Here is a 17,910-nt window from a genome sequence, read left to right as displayed (position 1 = left end):
TTACACAGTGCTCTCTCTGCAGAGCATCGCTCCCCCTCCTCCTCCGTTACACACTGCTCTCTCTGCAGAGCATCGCTCCCCCTCCTCCTCCGTTACACAGTGCTCTCTCTGCAGAGCATCGCTCCCCCTCCTCCTCACAGTTACACAGTGCTCTCTCTGCAGAGCATCGCTCCCCCTCCTCCTCACAGTTACACAGCGCTCTCTCTGCAGAGCATCGCTCCCCCTCCTCCTCACAGTTACACAGCGCTCTCTCTGCAGAGCATCGCTCCCCCAGCTCCTCAGTTACACAGCGCTCTCTCTGCAGAGCATCGCTCCCCTCCTCCTCACAGTTACACAGCGCTCTCTGCAGAGCATCGCTCCCCCTGCTCCTCACAGTTACACAGCGCTCTCTCTGCAGAGCATCGCTCCCCCAGCTCCTCAGTTACACAGCGCTCTCTCTGCAGAGCATCGCTCCCCTCCTCCTCACAGTTACACAGCGCTCTCTCTGCAGAGCATCGCTCCCCTCCTCCTCACAGTTACACAGCGCTCTCTCTGCAGAGCTTCGCTCCTCCACCTCCTCACAGTTACACAGTGCTCTCTCTGCAGAGCATCGCTCCCCCTCCTCCTCACAGTTACACAGCGCTCTCTGCAGAGCATCGCTCCCCCTCCTCCTCAGTTACACAGTGCTCTCTCTGCAGAGCATCGCTCCCCCTCCTCCTCACAGTTACACAGCGCGCTCTCTGCAGAGCATCGCTCCCCCTGCTCCTCACAGTTACACAGCGCGCTCTCTGCAGAGCATCGCTCCCCCTGCTCCTCACAGTTACACAGCGCGCTCTCTGCAGAGCATCGCTCCCCCTGCTCCTCACAGTTACACAGCGCTCTCTCTGCAGAGTATTGCACTCCTGGGCGCTCACCTCGTGTCTGCCGGGGACTGTTGCTGTGCTCGGTTCTCGGGCTCCGGGGGTCCGGCCCTTTATAGACCGCCGCCCCCCGAGTGAGGGAGAACAGCTGAGGGGAGGTGGAGGGGGGCTGCGGAGTAACCCCTGCGCTGCTGGAGCCGGCTCTGCCGATCACAGGACCGGGGGAGGACCCAGCAGAGGCTGCTCCTGGTTATTGGGAGTTTCCTGCATGGACCGGAGGAGGCGGAGAAGCTCTTCATCTGTAGTCTGTCCTTACTGGCATGAAGAGACAAGACCCCAAATATCAGCGACCCCCGAGAGAATATATAGTGTCCTGTATATAATGTACAGTGTCTCCTGTATATAGTGTCCTGTATATAATGTACAGTGTCTCCTGTATATAGTGTCCTGTATATAATGTACAGTGTCTCCTGTATATAATGTACAGTGTCTCCTGTATATAGTGTCCTGTATATAATGTACAGTGTCCCCTGTATATAGTGTCCTGTATATAATGTACAGTGTCTCCTGTATATAATGGACAGTGTCTCCTGTATATAGTGTCCTGTATATAATGTACAGTGTCTCCTGTATATAGTGTCCTGTATATAATGTACAGTGTCTCCTGTATATAGTGTCTCCTGTATATAATGTACAGTGTCTCCTGTATATAGTGTCTCCTGTATATAATGTACAGTGTCTCCTGTATATAATGCACAGTGTCTCCTGTATATAGTGTCCTGTATATAATGTACAGTGTCTCCTGTATATAATGTACAGTGTCTCCTGTATATAATGCACAGTGTCTCCTGTATATAGTGTCTCCTGTATATAATGCACAGTGTCTCCTGTATATAGTGTCCTGTATATAATGCACAGTGTCTCCTGTATATAGTCTCCTGTATATAATGCAGTGTCTCCTGTATATAGTGTCCTGTATATAATGTACAGTGTCTCCTGTATATAGTCTCCTGTATATAATGTACAGTGTCTCCTGTATATAATGCACAGTGTCTCCTGTATATAGTGTCCTGTATATAATGCAGTGTCTCCTGTATATAGTCTCCTGTATATAATGTACAGTGTCTCCTGTATATAATGCACAGTGTCTCCTGTATATAGTGTCCTGTATATAATGTACAGTGTCTCCTGTATATAGTGTCCTGTATATAATGCACAGTGTCTCCTGTATATAGTGTCCTGTATATAATGTACAGTGTCTCCTGTATATAGTGTCCTGTATATAATGTACAGTGTTTCCTGTATATAGTGTCCTGTATATAATGTACAGTGTCTCCTGTATATAGTGTCCTGTATATAATGTACAGTGTCTCCTGTATATAGTGTTCTGTATATAATGCACAGTGTCTCCTGTATATAGTCTCCTGTATATAATGTACAGTGTCTCCTGTATATAGTGTCCTGTATATAATGCACAGTGTCTCCTGTATATAGTGTCCTGTATATAATGTACAGTGTCTCCTGTATATAGTGTCCTGTATATAATGTACAGTGTCTCCTGTATATAGTCTCCTGTATATAATGCACAGTGTCTCCTGTATATAGTGTCCTGTATATAATGTACAGTGTCTCCTGTATATAATGTACAGTGTCTGCTGTATATAGTGTCCTGTATATAATGTACAGTGTCTCCTGTATATAGTGTCCTGTATATAATGTACAGTGTCTCCTGTATATAATGTACAGTGTCTGCTGTATATAGTGTCCTGTATATAATGTACAGTGTCTCCTGTATATAGTGTCCTGTATATAATGCACAGTGTTTCCTGTATATAGTCTCCTGTATATAATGTACAGTGTCTCCTGTATATAGTGTCCTGTATATAATGTACAGTGTCTCCTGTATATAGTGTCCTGTATATAATGTACAGTGTCTCCTGTATATAATGTACAGTGTGTCCTGTATATAGTGTCCTGTATATAATGTACAGTGTCTCCTGTATATAGTCTCCTGTATATAATGCACAGTGTCTCCTGTATATAATGTACAGTGTCTGCTGTATATAGTGTCCTGTATATAATGTACAGTGTCTCCTGTATATAATGTACAGTGTCTCCTGTATATAATGTACAGTGTCCCCTGTATATAGTGTCCTGTATATAATGTACAGTGTCTCCTGTATATAGTGTCCTGTATATAATGCACAGTGTTTCCTGTATATAGTCTCCTGTATATAATGTACAGTGTCTCCTGTATATAGTGTCCTGTATATAATGTACAGTGTCTCCTGTATATAGTGTCCTGTATATAATGTACAGTGTCTCCTGTATATAATGTACAGTGTGTCCTGTATATAGTGTCCTGTATATAATGTACAGTGTCTCCTGTATATAGTCTCCTGTATATAATGCACAGTGTCTCCTGTATATAATGTACAGTGTCTGCTGTATATAGTGTCTTGTATATAATGTACAGTGTCTCCTGTATATAATGTACAGTGTCCCCTGTATATAGTGTCCTGTATATAATGTACAGTGTCTCCTGTATATAGTGTCCTGTATATAATGTACAGTGTCTCCTGTATATAGTGTCCTGTATATAATGTACAGTGTCTCCTGTATATAGTGTCCTGTATATAATGTACAGTGTCTCCTGTATATAATGTCCTGTATATAATGTACAGTGTCTCCTGTATATAGTGTCCTGTATATAATGTACAGTGTCTCCTGTATATAATGTCCTGTATATAATGTACAGTGTCTCCTGTATATAGTGTACTGTATATAATGTACAGTGTCTCCTGTATTTAGTGTCCTGTATATAATGTACAGTGTCTCCTGTATATAATGTACAGTGTCTCCTGTATATAATGTACAGTGTCTCCTGTATATAGTGTCCTGTATATAATGTACAGTGTCTCCTGTATATAGTGTCCTGTATATAATGTACAGTGTCTCCTGTATTTAGTGTCCTGTATATAATGTACAGTGTCTCCTGTATATAATGCAGTGTCTCCTGTATATAGTGTCCTGTATATAATGTACAGTGTCTCCTGTACATAGTGTCCTGTATATAATGTACAGTGTCTCCTGTATATAATGTACAGTGTCTGCTGTATATAGTGTCCTGTATATAATGTACAGTGTCTCCTGTATATAATGTACAGTGTCTCCTGTATATAATGTACAGTGTCTCCTGTATATAGTGTCCTGTATATAATGTACAGTGTCTCCTGTATATAATGTACAGTGTCTCCTGTATATAATGTACAGTGTCTCCTGTATATAGTGTCCTGTATATAATGCACAGTGTCTCCTGTATTTAGTGTCCTGTATATAATGTACAGTGTCTCCTGTATATAATGTACAGTGTCTCCTGTATATAGTCTCCTGTATATAATGTACAGTGTCTCCTGTATATAGTGTCCTGTATATAATGTACAGTGTCTCCTGTATATAGTGTCCTGTATATAATGCACAGTGTCTCCTGTATATAGTGTCCTGTATATAATGTACAGTGTCTCCTGTATATAATGTACAGTGTCTGCTGTATATAGTGTCCTGTATATAATGTACAGTGTCTCCTGTATATAATGTACAGTGTCTCCTGTATATAGTGTCCTGTATATAATGTACAGTGTCTCCTGTATATAATGTACAGTGTCTCCTGTATATAATGCACAGTGTCTCCTGTATATAGTGTCCTGTATATAATGCACAGTGTCTCCTGTATATAGTGTCCTGTATATAATGTAGTGTCTCCTGTATATAATGTACAGTGTCTCCTGTATATAGTGTCCTGTATATAATGTACTGTGTCTCCTGTATATAATGTACAGTGTCTCCTGTATATAGTGTCCTGTATATAATGCACAGTGTCTCCTGTATATAGTGTCCTGTATATACTGCACAGTGTCTCCTGTATATAATGCACAGTGTCTCCTGTATATAGTGTCCTGTATATAATGCACAGTGTCTCCTGTATATAGTGTCTCCTGTATATAATGTACAGTGTCTCCTTTATATAGTGTCCTGTATATAATGTACAGTGTCTCCTGTATATAGTGTCTCCTGTATATAATGTACAGTGTCTCCTGTATATAGTGTCCTGTATATAATGCACAGTGTCTCCTGTATATAGTGTCCTGTATATAACGTACAGTGTCTCCTGTATATAATGCACAGTGTCTCCTGTATATAGTGTCTCCTGTATATAATGTACAGTGTCTCCTTTATATAGTGTCCTGTATATAATGTACAGTGTCTCCTGTATATAGTGTCTCCTGTATATAATGTACAGTGTCTCCTGTATATAGTGTCCTGTATATAATGCACAGTGTCTCCTGTATATAATGCACATTGTCTCCTGTATATAGTGTCCTGTATATAATGTACAGTGTCTCCTGTATATAATGTACAGTGTCTCCTGTATATAGTCTCCTGTATATAATGCACAGTGTCTCCTGTATATAGTGTCCTGTATATAATGCACAGTGTCTCCTGTATATAGTGTCCTGTATATAATGTACAGTGTCTCCTGTATATAGTCTCCTGTATATAATGTACAGTGTCTCCTGTATATAATGCACAGTGTCTCCTGTATATAGTGTCCTGTATATAATGCACAGTGTCTCCTGTATATAGTGTCCTGTATATAATGTACAGTGTCTCCTGTATATAGTCTCCTGTATATAATGTACAGTGTCTCCTGTATATAGTGTCCTGTATATAATGCACAGTGTCTCCTGTATATAGTGTCCTGTATATAATGCACAGTGTCTCCTGTATATAATGCACAGTGTCTCCTGTATATAGTGTCCTGTATATAATGCACAGTGTCTCCTGTATATAGTGTCCTGTATATAATGCACAGTGTCTCCTGTATATAATGCACAGTGTCTCCTGTATATAGTCTCCTGTATATAATGCACAGTGTCTCCTGTATATAGTGTCCTGTATATAATGCACAGTGTCTCCTGTATATAGTGTCCTGTATATAATGTACAGTGTCTCCTGTATATAATGTACAGTGTCTCCTGTATATAGTGTCCTGTATATAATGCACAGTGTCTCCTGTATATAATGCACAGTGTCTCCTGTATATAGTGTCCTGTATATAATGCACAGTGTCTCCTGTATATAATGCACAGTGTCTCCTGTATATAGTGTCCTGTATATAATACACGGTGTCTCCTGTATATAATGCACAGTGTCTCCTGTATATAGTGTCCTGTATATAATGTACAGTGTCTCCTGTATATAGTCTCCTGTATATAATGTACAGTGTCTCCTGTATATAGTGTCCTGTATATAATGTACAGTGTCTCCTGTATATAGTGTCTCCTGTATATACTGCACAGTGTCTCCTGTATATAGTGTCCTGTATATAATGTACAGTGTCTCCTGTATATAGTGTCTCCTGTATATACTGCACAGTGTCTCCTGTATATAGTGTCCTGTATATAATGTACAGTGTCTCCTGTATATAGTGTCTGCTGTATATAATGTACAGTGTCTCCTGTATATAGTGTCCTGTATATAATGCACAGTGTCTCCTGTATATAATGCACAGTGTCTCCTGTATATAGTGTCCTGTATATAATGCACAGTGTCTCCTGTATATAGTGTCCTGTATATAATGCACAGTGTCTCCTGTATATAGTGTCCTGTATATAATGTACAGTGTCTCCTGTATATAGTCTCCTGTATATAATGTACAGTGTCTCCTGTATATAATGCACAGTGTCTCCTGTATATAGTGTCCTGTATATAATGCACAGTGTCTCCTGTATATAATGCACAGTGTCTCCTGTATATAGTGTCCTGTATATAATGCACAGTGTCTCCTGTATATAGTGTCCTGTATATAATGCACAGTGTCTCCTGTATATAATGCACAGTGTCTCCTGTATATAATGCACAGTGTCTCCTGTATATAGTGTCCTGTATATAATGCACAGTGTCTCCTGTATATAGTGTCCTGTATATAATGTACAGTGTCTCCTGTATATAATGTACAGTGTCTCCTGTATATAGTGTCCTGTATATAATGGACAGTGTCTCCTGTATATAATGCACAGTGTCTCCTGTATATAGTGTCCTGTATATAATGCACAGTGTCTCCTGTATATAATGCACAGTGTCTCCTGTATATAATGCACAGTGTCTCCTGTATATAGTGTCCTGTATATAATGCACGGTGTCTCCTGTATATAATGTACAGTGTCTCCTGTATATAGTGTCCTGTATATAATGTACAGTGTCTCCTGTATATAGTCTCCTGTATATAATGTACAGTGTCTCCTGTATATAGTGTCCTGTATATAATGTACAGTGTCTCCTGTATATAATGCACAGTGTCTCCTGTATATAATGCACAGTGTCTCCTGTCTATAGTGTCCTGTATATAATGCACAGTGTCTCCTGTATATAGTCTCCTGTATATAATGTACAGTGTCTCCTGTATGTAGTGTCCTGTATATAATGCACAGTGTCTCCTGTATATAGTGTCCTGTATATAATGCACAGTGTCTCCTGTATATAGTGTCCTGTATATAATGCACAGTGTCTCCTGTATATAGTGTCCTGTATATAGTGCCCAGTGTCTCCTGTATATAATGCACAGTGTCTCCTGTATATAATGCACAGTGTCTCCTGTATATAGTCTCCTGTATATAATGCACAGTGTCTCCTGTATATAGTGTCCTGCATATAATGCACAGTGTCTCCTGTATATAGTGTCCTGTATATAATGCACAGTGTCTCCTGTATATAGTGTCCTGTATATAATGTACAGTGTCTCCTGTATATAGTCTCCTGTATATAATGTACAGTGTCTCCTGTATATAGTGTCCTGTATATAATGCACAGTGTCTCCTGTATATAGTGTCCTGTATATAATGCACAGTGTCTCCTGTATATAATGCACAGTGTCTCCTGTATATAGTGTCCTGTATATAATGTACAGTGTCTCCTGTATATAGTGTCCTGTATATAATGTACAGTGTCTCCTGTATATAGTCTCCTGTATATAATGTACAGTGTCTCCTGTATATAGTGTCCTGTATATAATGCACAGTGTCTCCTGTATATAGTGTCCTGTATATAATGCACAGTGTCTCCTGTATATAATGCACAGTGTCTCCTGTATATAGTGTCCTGTATATAATGCAGTGTCTCCTGTATATAGTGTCCTGTATATAATGCACAGTGTCTCCTGTATATAATGCACAGTGTCTCCTGTATATAGTCTCCTGTATATAATGCACAGTGTCTCCTGTATATAGTGTCCTGTATATAATGCACAGTGTCTCCTGTATATAGTGTCCTGTATATAATGTACAGTGTCTCCTGTATATAATGTACAGTGTCTCCTGTATATAGTGTCTCCTGTATATAATGTACAGTGTCTCCTGTATATAATGCACAGTGTCTCCTGTATATAGTGTCCTGTATATAATGCACAGTGTCTCCTGTATATAATGCACAGTGTCTCCTGTATATAGTGTCCTGTATATAATGTACAGTGTCTCCTGTATATAGTGTCCTGTATATAATGTACAGTGTCTCCTGTATATAGTGTCTCCTGTATATAATGTACAGTGTCTCCTGTATATAATGCACAGTGTCTCCTGTATATAGTGTCCTGTATATAATGCACAGTGTCTCCTGTATATAGTGTCCTGTATATAATGTACAGTGTCTCCTGTATATAGTGTCCTGTATATAATGTACAGTGTCTCCTGTATATAGTGTCCTGTATATAATGCACAGTGTCTCCTGTATATAGTGTCCTGTATATAATGCACAGTGTCTCCTGTATATAGTGTCCTGTATATAATGTACAGTGTCTCCTGTATATAGTCTCCTGTATATAATGTACAGTGTCTCCTGTATATAGTGTCCTGTATATAATGCACAGTGTCTCCTGTATATAATGCAGTGTCTCCTGTATATAGTGTCCTGTATATAATGCACAGTGTCTCCTGTATATAGTGTCCTGTATATAGTGTAGTGTCTCCTGAATATAGTCTCCTGTATATAATGTACAGTGTCTCCTGTATATAATGCACAGTGTCTCCTGTATATAATGTACAGTGTCTCCTGTATATAGTGTCCTGTATATAATGTACAGTGTCTCCTGTATATAATGCACAGTGTCTCCTGTATATAATGTACAGTGTCTCCTGTATATAGTCTCCTGTATATAATGTACAGTGTCTCCTGTATATAATGTACAGTGTCTCCTGTATATAGTGTCCTGTATATAATGCACAGTGTCTCCTGTATATAATGTACAGTGTCTCCTGTATATAGAGTCCTGTATATAATGTACAGTGTCTCCTGTATATAGTGTCCTGTATATAATGTACAGTGTCTCCTGTATATAGTGTCTCCTGTATATAATGTACAGTGTCTCCTGTATATAGAGTCCTGTATATAGTGTACAGTGTGTCCTGTATATAGTGTCCTGTATATAATGCACAGTGTCTCCTGTATATAGTGTCTCCTGTATATAATGTACAGTGTCTCCTGTATATAGAGTCCTGTATATAGTGTACAGTGTCTCCTGTATATAGTGTCCTGTATATAGTGTACAGTGTGTCCTGTATATAGTGTCCTGTATATAATGCACAGTGTCTCCTGTATATAGTGTCTCCTGTATATAATGTACAGTGTCTCCTGTATATAGAGTCCTGTATATAGTGTACAGTGTGTCCTGTATATAGTGTCCTGTATATAGTGTACAGTGTGTCCTGTATATAATGTACAGTGTCTCATGTATATAGTGTCCTGTATATAATGTACAGTGTCTCCTGTATATAGTGTCCTGTATATAATGCACAGTGTCTCCTGTATATAGTGTCTTCTGTATATAATGTACAGTGTCTCCTGTATATAGAGTCCTGTATATAGTGTACAGTGTGTCCTGTATATAGTGTCCTGTATATAGTGTACAGTGTGTCCTGTATATAATGCACAGTGTCTCCTGTATATAGTGTCATGTATATAGTGTACAGTGTCTCCTATATAATGTACAGTGTCTCCTGTATATAATGTACAGTGTCTCCTGTATATAATGTCCTGTATATAATGCAGTGTCTCCTGTATATAATGTACAGTGTCTCCTGTATATAATGTTCTGTATATAATGTACAGTGTCTCCTGTATATAGTCTCCTGTATATAATGTACAGTGTCTCCTGTATATAGTGTCCTGTATATAATGTACAGTGTCTCCTGTATATAGTCTCCTGTATATAATGCACAGTGTCTCCTGTATATAGTGTCCTGTATATAATGTACAGTGTCTCCTGTATATAGTGTCTCCTGTATATAATGTACAGTGTCTCCTGTATATAGTGTCCTGTATATAATGTACAGTGTCTCCTGTATATAGTGTCCCGTATATAATGTACAGTGTCTCCTGTATATAGTGTCCCGTATATAATGCACAGTGTCTCCTGTATATAGTGTCCTGTATATAATGTACAGTGTCTCCTGTATATAGTCTCCTGTATATAATGTACAGTGTCTCCTGTATATAGTGTCCTGTATATAATGTACAGTGTCTCCTGTATATAGTGTCCTGTATATAATGTACAGTGTCTCCTGTATATAGTGTCCTGTATATAATGTACAGTGTCTCCTGTATATAGTGTCCTGTATATAATGCACATTGTCTCCTGTATATAGTGTCCCGTATATAATGTACAGTGTCTCCTGTATATAGTGTCCTGTATATAATGCACATTGTCTCCTGTATATAGTGTCCCGTATATAATGTACAGTGTCTCCTGTATATAGTGTCCTGTATATAATGTACAGTGTCTCCTGTATATTGTGTCCTGTATATAATGTAGTGTCTCCTGTATATAGTGTCCTGTATATAATGTACAGTGTCTCCTGTATATAGTGTCCTGTATATAATGTACAGTGTCTCCTGTATATAGTGTCCTGTATATAGTCTCCTGTATATAATGTACAGTGTCTCCTGTATATAGTGTCTCCTGTATATACTGCACATTGTCTCCTGTATATAGTGTCCTGTATATAATGTACAGTGTCTCCTGTATATAGTGTCCTGTATATAATGTACAGTGTCTCCTGTATATAGTCTCCTGTATATAATGTACAGTGTCTCCTGTATATAGTCTCCTGTATATAATGTACAGTGTCTCCTGTATATAATGCACAGTGTCTCCTGTATATAGTGTCCTGTATATAATGTACAGTGTCTCCTGTATATAGTGTCCTGTATATAATGTACAGTGTCTCCTGTATATAATGTACAGTGTGTCCTGTATATAGTGTCCTGTATATAATGTACAGTGTCTCCTGTATATAGTGTCCTGTATATAATGTACAGTGTCTCCTGTATATAGTGTCTCCTGTATATAATGCACAGTGTCTCCTGTATATAGTGTCCTGTATATAATGTACAGTGTCTCTTGTATATAGTCTCCTGTATATAATGTACAGTGTCTCCTGTATATAGTCTCCTGTATATAATGTACAGTGTCTCCTGTATATAGTGTCCTGTATATAATGTACAGTGTCTCCTGTATATAGTGTCCTGTATATAATGTAGTGTCTCCTGTATATAGTGTCCTGTATATAATGCACAGTGTCTCCTGTATATAGTGTCCTGTATATAATGTACAGTGTCTCCTGTATATAGTGTCCTGTATATAATGCACATTGTCTCCTGTATATAGTGTCCTGTATATAATGTACAGTGTCTCCTGTATATAGTGTCCTGTATATAATGTACAGTGTCTCCTGTATATAGTCTCCTGTATATAATGTACAGTGTCTCCTGTATATAATGCACAGTGTCTCCTGTATATAGTGTCCTGTATATAATGTACAGTGTCTCCTGTATATAGTGTCCTGTATATAATGTACAGTGTTTCCTGTATATAGTGTCCTGTATATAATGTACAGTGTCTCCTGTATATAATGTACAGTGTGTCCTGTATATAGTGTCCTGTATATAATGTACAGTGTCTCCTGTATATAGTGTCCTGTATATAATACACAGTGTCTCCTGTATATAGTGTCCTGTATATAATGTACAGTGTCTCCTGTATATAGTCTCCTGTATATAATGTACAGTGTCTCCTGTATATAGTCTCCTGTATATAATGTACAGTGTCTCCTGTATATAGTCTCCTGTATATAATGTACAGTGTCTCCTGTATATAGTCTCCTGTATATAATGTACAGTGTCTCCTGTATATAGTGTCCTGTATATAATGCACAGTGTCTCCTGTATATAGTGTCCTGTATATAATGTACAGTGTCTCCTGTATATAGTCTCCTGTATATAATGTACAGTGTCTCCTGTATATAATGTACAGTGTCTCCTGTATATAGTGTCCTGTATATAATGCACAGTGTCTCCTGTATATAGTGTCCTGTATATAATGTACAGTGTCTCCTGTATATAGTGTCCTGTATATAATGCACAGTGTCTCCTGTATATAGTGTCCTGTATATAATGTACAGTGTCTCCTGTATATAGTCTCCTGTATATAATGTACAGTGTCTCCTGTATATAATGCACAGTGTCTCCTGTATATAGTGTCCTGTATATAATGCACAGTGTCTCCTGTATATAGTGTCCTGTATATAATGTACAGTGTCTCCTGTATATAATGCACAGTGTCTCCTGTATATAGTGTCCTGTATATAATGTACAGTGTCTCCTGTATATAATGTAGTGTCTCCTGTATATAATGTACAGTGTCTCCTGTATATAGTCTCCTGTATATAATGTACAGTGTCTCCTGTATATAGTGTCCTGTATATAATGTACAGTGTCTCCTGTATATAGTCTCCTGTATATAATGTACAGTGTCTCCTGTATATAGTCTCCTGTATATAATGTACAGTGTCTCCTGTATATAGTCTCCTGTATATAATGTACAGTGTCTCCTGTATATAGTGTCCTGTATATAGTGTACAGTGTCTCCTGTATATAGTGTCCTGTATATAATGCACAGTGTCTCCTGTATATAGTGTCCTGTATATAATGCAGTGTCTCCTGTCTATAATGTACATTGTCTCCTGTATATAATGTACATTGTCTCCTGTATATAATGTACAGTGTCTCCTGTATATAGTCTCCTGTATATAATGCACAGTGTCTCCTGTATATAATGTAGTGTCTCCTGTATATAGTGTCCTGTATATAATGTACAGTGTCTCCTGTATATAATGCACAGTGTCTCCTGTATATAGTGTCCTGTATATAATGTACAGTGTCTCCTGTATATAGTGTCCTGTATATAATGCACAGTGTCTCCTGTATATAGTGTCCTGTATATAATGCAGTGTCTCCTGTCTATAATGCACAGGGTCTCCTGTATATAGTGTCCTGTATATAATGCACATTGTCTCCTGTATATAGTGTCCTGTATATAATGTACAGTGTCTCCTGTATATAGTGTCCTGTATATAATGTACAGTGTCTCCTGTATATAGTCTCCTGTATATAATGTACAGTGTCTCCTGTATATAATGCACAGTGTCTCCTGTATATAGTGTCCTGTATATAATGTACAGTGTCTCCTGTATATAGTGTCCTGTATATAATGTACAGTGTTTCCTGTATATAGTGTCCTGTATATAATGTACAGTGTCTCCTGTATATAATGTACAGTGTGTCCTGTATATAGTGTCCTGTATATAATGTACAGTGTCTCCTGTATATAGTGTCCTGTATATAATGCACAGTGTCTCCTGTATATAGTGTCCTGTATATAATGTACAGTGTCTCCTGTATATAGTCTCCTGTATATAATGTACAGTGTCTCCTGTATATAGTCTCCTGTATATAATGTACAGTGTCTCCTGTATATAGTCTCCTGTATATAATGTACAGTGTCTCCTGTATATAGTCTCCTGTATATAATGTACAGTGTCTCCTGTATATAGTGTCCTGTATATAATGCACAGTGTCTCCTGTATATAGTGTCCTGTATATAATGTACAGTGTCTCCTGTATATAGTCTCCTGTATATAATGTACAGTGTCTCCTGTATATAATGTACAGTGTCTCCTGTATATAGTCTCCTGTATATAATGTACAGTGTCTCCTGTATATAATGTACAGTGTCTCCTGTATATAGTCTCCTGTATATAATGTACAGTGTCTCCTGTATATAGTCTCCTGTATATAATGTACAGTGTCTCCTGTATATAGTCTCCTGTATATAATGTACAGTGTCTCCTGTATATAGTCTCCTGTATATAATGTACAGTGTCTCCTGTATATAGTGTCCTGTATATAATGCACAGTGTCTCCTGTATATAGTGTCCTGTATATAATGTACAGTGTCTCCTGTATATAGTGTCCTGTATATAATGCACAGTGTCTCCTGTATATAGTGTCCTGTATATAATGTACAGTGTCTCCTGTATATAGTCTCCTGTATATAATGTACAGTGTCTCCTGTATATAATGTACAGTGTCTCCTGTATATAGTGTACTGTATATAATGCACAGTGTCTCCTGTATATAGTGTCCTGTATATAATGTACAGTGTCTCCTGTATATAATGCACAGTGTCTCCTGTATATAGTGTCCTGTATATAATGTACAGTGTCTCCTGTATATAATGTAGTGTCTCCTGTATATAATGTACAGTGTCTCCTGTATATAGTCTCCTGTATATAATGTACAGTGTCTCCTGTATATAGTGTCCTGTATATAATGTACAGTGTCTCCTGTATATAGTCTCCTGTATATAATGTACAGTGTCTCCTGTATATAGTCTCCTGTATATAATGTACAGTGTCTCCTGTATATAGTCTCCTGTATATAATGTACAGTGTCTCCTGTATATAGTCTCCTGTATATAATGTACAGTGTCTCCTGTATATAGTGTCCTGTATATAGTGTACAGTGTCTCCTGTATATAGTGTCCTGTATATAATGCACAGTGTCTCCTGTATATAGTGTCCTGTATATAATGCAGTGTCTCCTGTCTATAATGTACATTGTCTCCTGTATATAATGTACATTGTCTCCTGTATATAATGTACAGTGTCTCCTGTATATAGTCTCCTGTATATAATGCACAGTGTCTCCTGTATATAATGTAGTGTCTCCTGTATATAGTGTCCTGTATATAATGTACAGTGTCTCCTGTATATAATGCACAGTGTCTCCTGTATATAGTGTCCTGTATATAATGTACAGTGTCTCCTGTATATAGTGTCCTGTATATAATGCACAGTGTCTCCTGTATATAGTGTCCTGTATATAATGCAGTGTCTCCTGTCTATAATGCACAGGGTCTCCTGTATATAGTGTCCTGTCTATAATGCACAGTGTCTCCTGTATATAATGTACAGTGTCTCCTGTATATAGTGTCTCCTGTATATAATGTACAGTGTCTCCTGTATATAATGCACAGTGTCTCCTGTATATAATGCACAGTGTCTCCTGTATATAATGCACAGTGTCTCCTGTATATAATGTACAGTGTCTCCTGTATATAGTGTCCTGTATATAATTTACAGTGTCTCCTGTATATAGTGTCCTGTATATAATGTACAGTGTCTCCTGTATATAGTGTCCTGTATATAATGCACAGTGTCTCCTGTATATAGTCTCCTGTATATAATGCACAGTGTCTCCTGTATATAGTCTCCTGTATATAATGTACAGTGTCTCCTGGATATAGTGTCTCCTGTATATAATGTACAGTGTCTCCTGTATATAGTGTCCTGTATATAATGTACAGTGTCTCCTGTATATAGTGTCCTGTATATAATGTACAGTGTCTCCTGTATATAGTGTCCCGTATATAATGTACAGTGTCTCCTGTATATAGTGTCCTGTATATAATGCACAGTGTCTCCTGTATATAGTGTCCTGTATATAATGTACAGTGTCTCCTGTATATAGTGTCCTGTATATAATGCACATTGTCTCCTGTATATAGTGTCCCGTATATAATGTACAGTGTCTCCTGTATATAGTGTCCTGTATATAATGCACAGTGTCTCCTGTATATAGTGTCCTGTATATAATGCACATTGTCTCCTGTATATAGTGTCCTGTATATAATGTACAGTGTCTCCTGTATATAGTGTCCTGTATATAATGCACATTGTCTCCTGTATATAGTGTCCTGTATATAATGCACAGTGTCTCCTGTATATAGTGTCCTGTATATAATGCACATTGTCTCCTGTATATAGTGTCCTGTATATAATGTACAGTGTCTCCTGTATATAGTGTCCTGTATATAATGTACAGTGTTTCCTGTATATAGTGTCCTGTATATAATGCACATTGTCTCCTGTTTATAGTGTCCTGTATATAATGTACAGTGTCTCCTGTATATAGTGTCCTGTATATAATGCACATTGTCTCCTGTATATAGTGTCCTGTATATAATGTACAGTGTCTCCTGTATATAGTGTCCCGTATATAATGTACTGTGTCTCCTGTATATAGTGTCCCGTATATAATATACAGTGTCTCCTGTATATAGTGTCCCGTATATAATGTACAGTGTCTCCTGTATATAGTGTCCTGTATATAATGCACAGTGTCTCCTGTATATAGTGTCCTGTATATAATGTACAGTGTCTCCTGTATAGTGTCCTGTATATAATGCACATTGTCTCCTGTATATAGTCTCCTGTATATAATGCACATTGTCTCCTGTATATAATGCACAGTGTCTCCTGTATATAGTGTCCTGTATATAATGTACAGTGTCTCCTGTATATAGTGTCCTGTATATAATGTACAGTGTCTCCTGTATATAGTGTCCTGTATATAATATACAGTGTCTCCTGTATATAGTGTCCCGTATATAATGTACAGTGTCTCCTGTATATAGTCTCCTGTATATAATGTACAGTGTCTCCTGTATATAGTGTCCCGTATATAATGTACAGTGTCTCCTGTAGTGTCCCGTATATAATGTACAGTGTCTCCTGTATATAATGTCCTGTATATAATGTACAGTGTCTCCTGTATATAGTGTCCTGTATATAATGTACAGTGTCTCCTGTATATAGTGTCCTGTATATAATGCACATTGTCTCCTGTATATAGTGTCCCGTATATAATGTACAGTGTCTCCTGTATATAGTGTCCCGTATATAATGTACAGTGTCTCCTGTATATAATGTCCTGTATATAATGTACAGTGTCTCCTGTATATAGTGTCCTGTATATAATGTACAGTGTCTCCTGTATATAGTGTCCTGTATATAATGTACAGTGTCTCCTGTATATAGTGTCCTGTATATAATGTACAGTGTCTCCTGTATATAGTGTCTTGTATATAATGCACAGTGTCTCCTGTATATAGTCTCCTGTATATAATGTACAGTGTCTCCTGTATATAGTGTCCCGTATATAATGTACAGTGTCTCCTGTATATAGTGTCCCGTATATAATATACAGTGTCTCCTGTATATAGTGTCCCGTATATAATGTACAGTGTCTCCTGTATATAGTGTCCTGTATATAATGCACAGTGTCTCCTGTATATAGTGTCCTGTATATAATGTACAGTGTCTCCTGTATAGTGTCCTGTATATAATGCACATTGTCTCCTGTATATAGTCTCCTGTATATAATGCACATTGTCTCCTGTATATAGTGTCCCGTATATAATGTACAGTGTCTCATGTATATAGTGTCCCGTATATAATGTACAGTGTCTCCTGTATATAATGTCCTGTATATAATGTACAGTGTCTCCTGTATATAGTGTCCTGTATATAATGTACAGTGTCTCCTGTATATAGTGTCCTGTATATAATGCACATTGTCTCCTGTATATAGTGTCCCGTATATAATGTACAGTGTCTCCTGTATATAATGTCCCGTATATAATGTACAGTGTCTCCTGTATATAATGTCCTGTATATAATGTACAGTGTCTCCTGTATATAGTGTCCTGTATATAATGTACAGTGTCTCCTGTATATAGTGTCCTGTATATAATGTACAGTGTCTCCTGTATATAGTGTCCTGTATATAATGTACAGTGTCTCCTGTATATAGTGTCCTGTATATAATGCACAGTGTCTCC

This window comes from Phyllobates terribilis, unplaced genomic scaffold (assembly GCF_046119375.1).
Source record: "Phyllobates terribilis strain yellow unplaced genomic scaffold, ASM4611937v1 Scaffold_3__8_contigs__length_932513732, whole genome shotgun sequence".
NCBI lineage: Eukaryota > Metazoa > Chordata > Amphibia > Anura > Dendrobatidae > Phyllobates > Phyllobates terribilis.
This window is presented reverse-complemented; position numbering follows the sequence as displayed.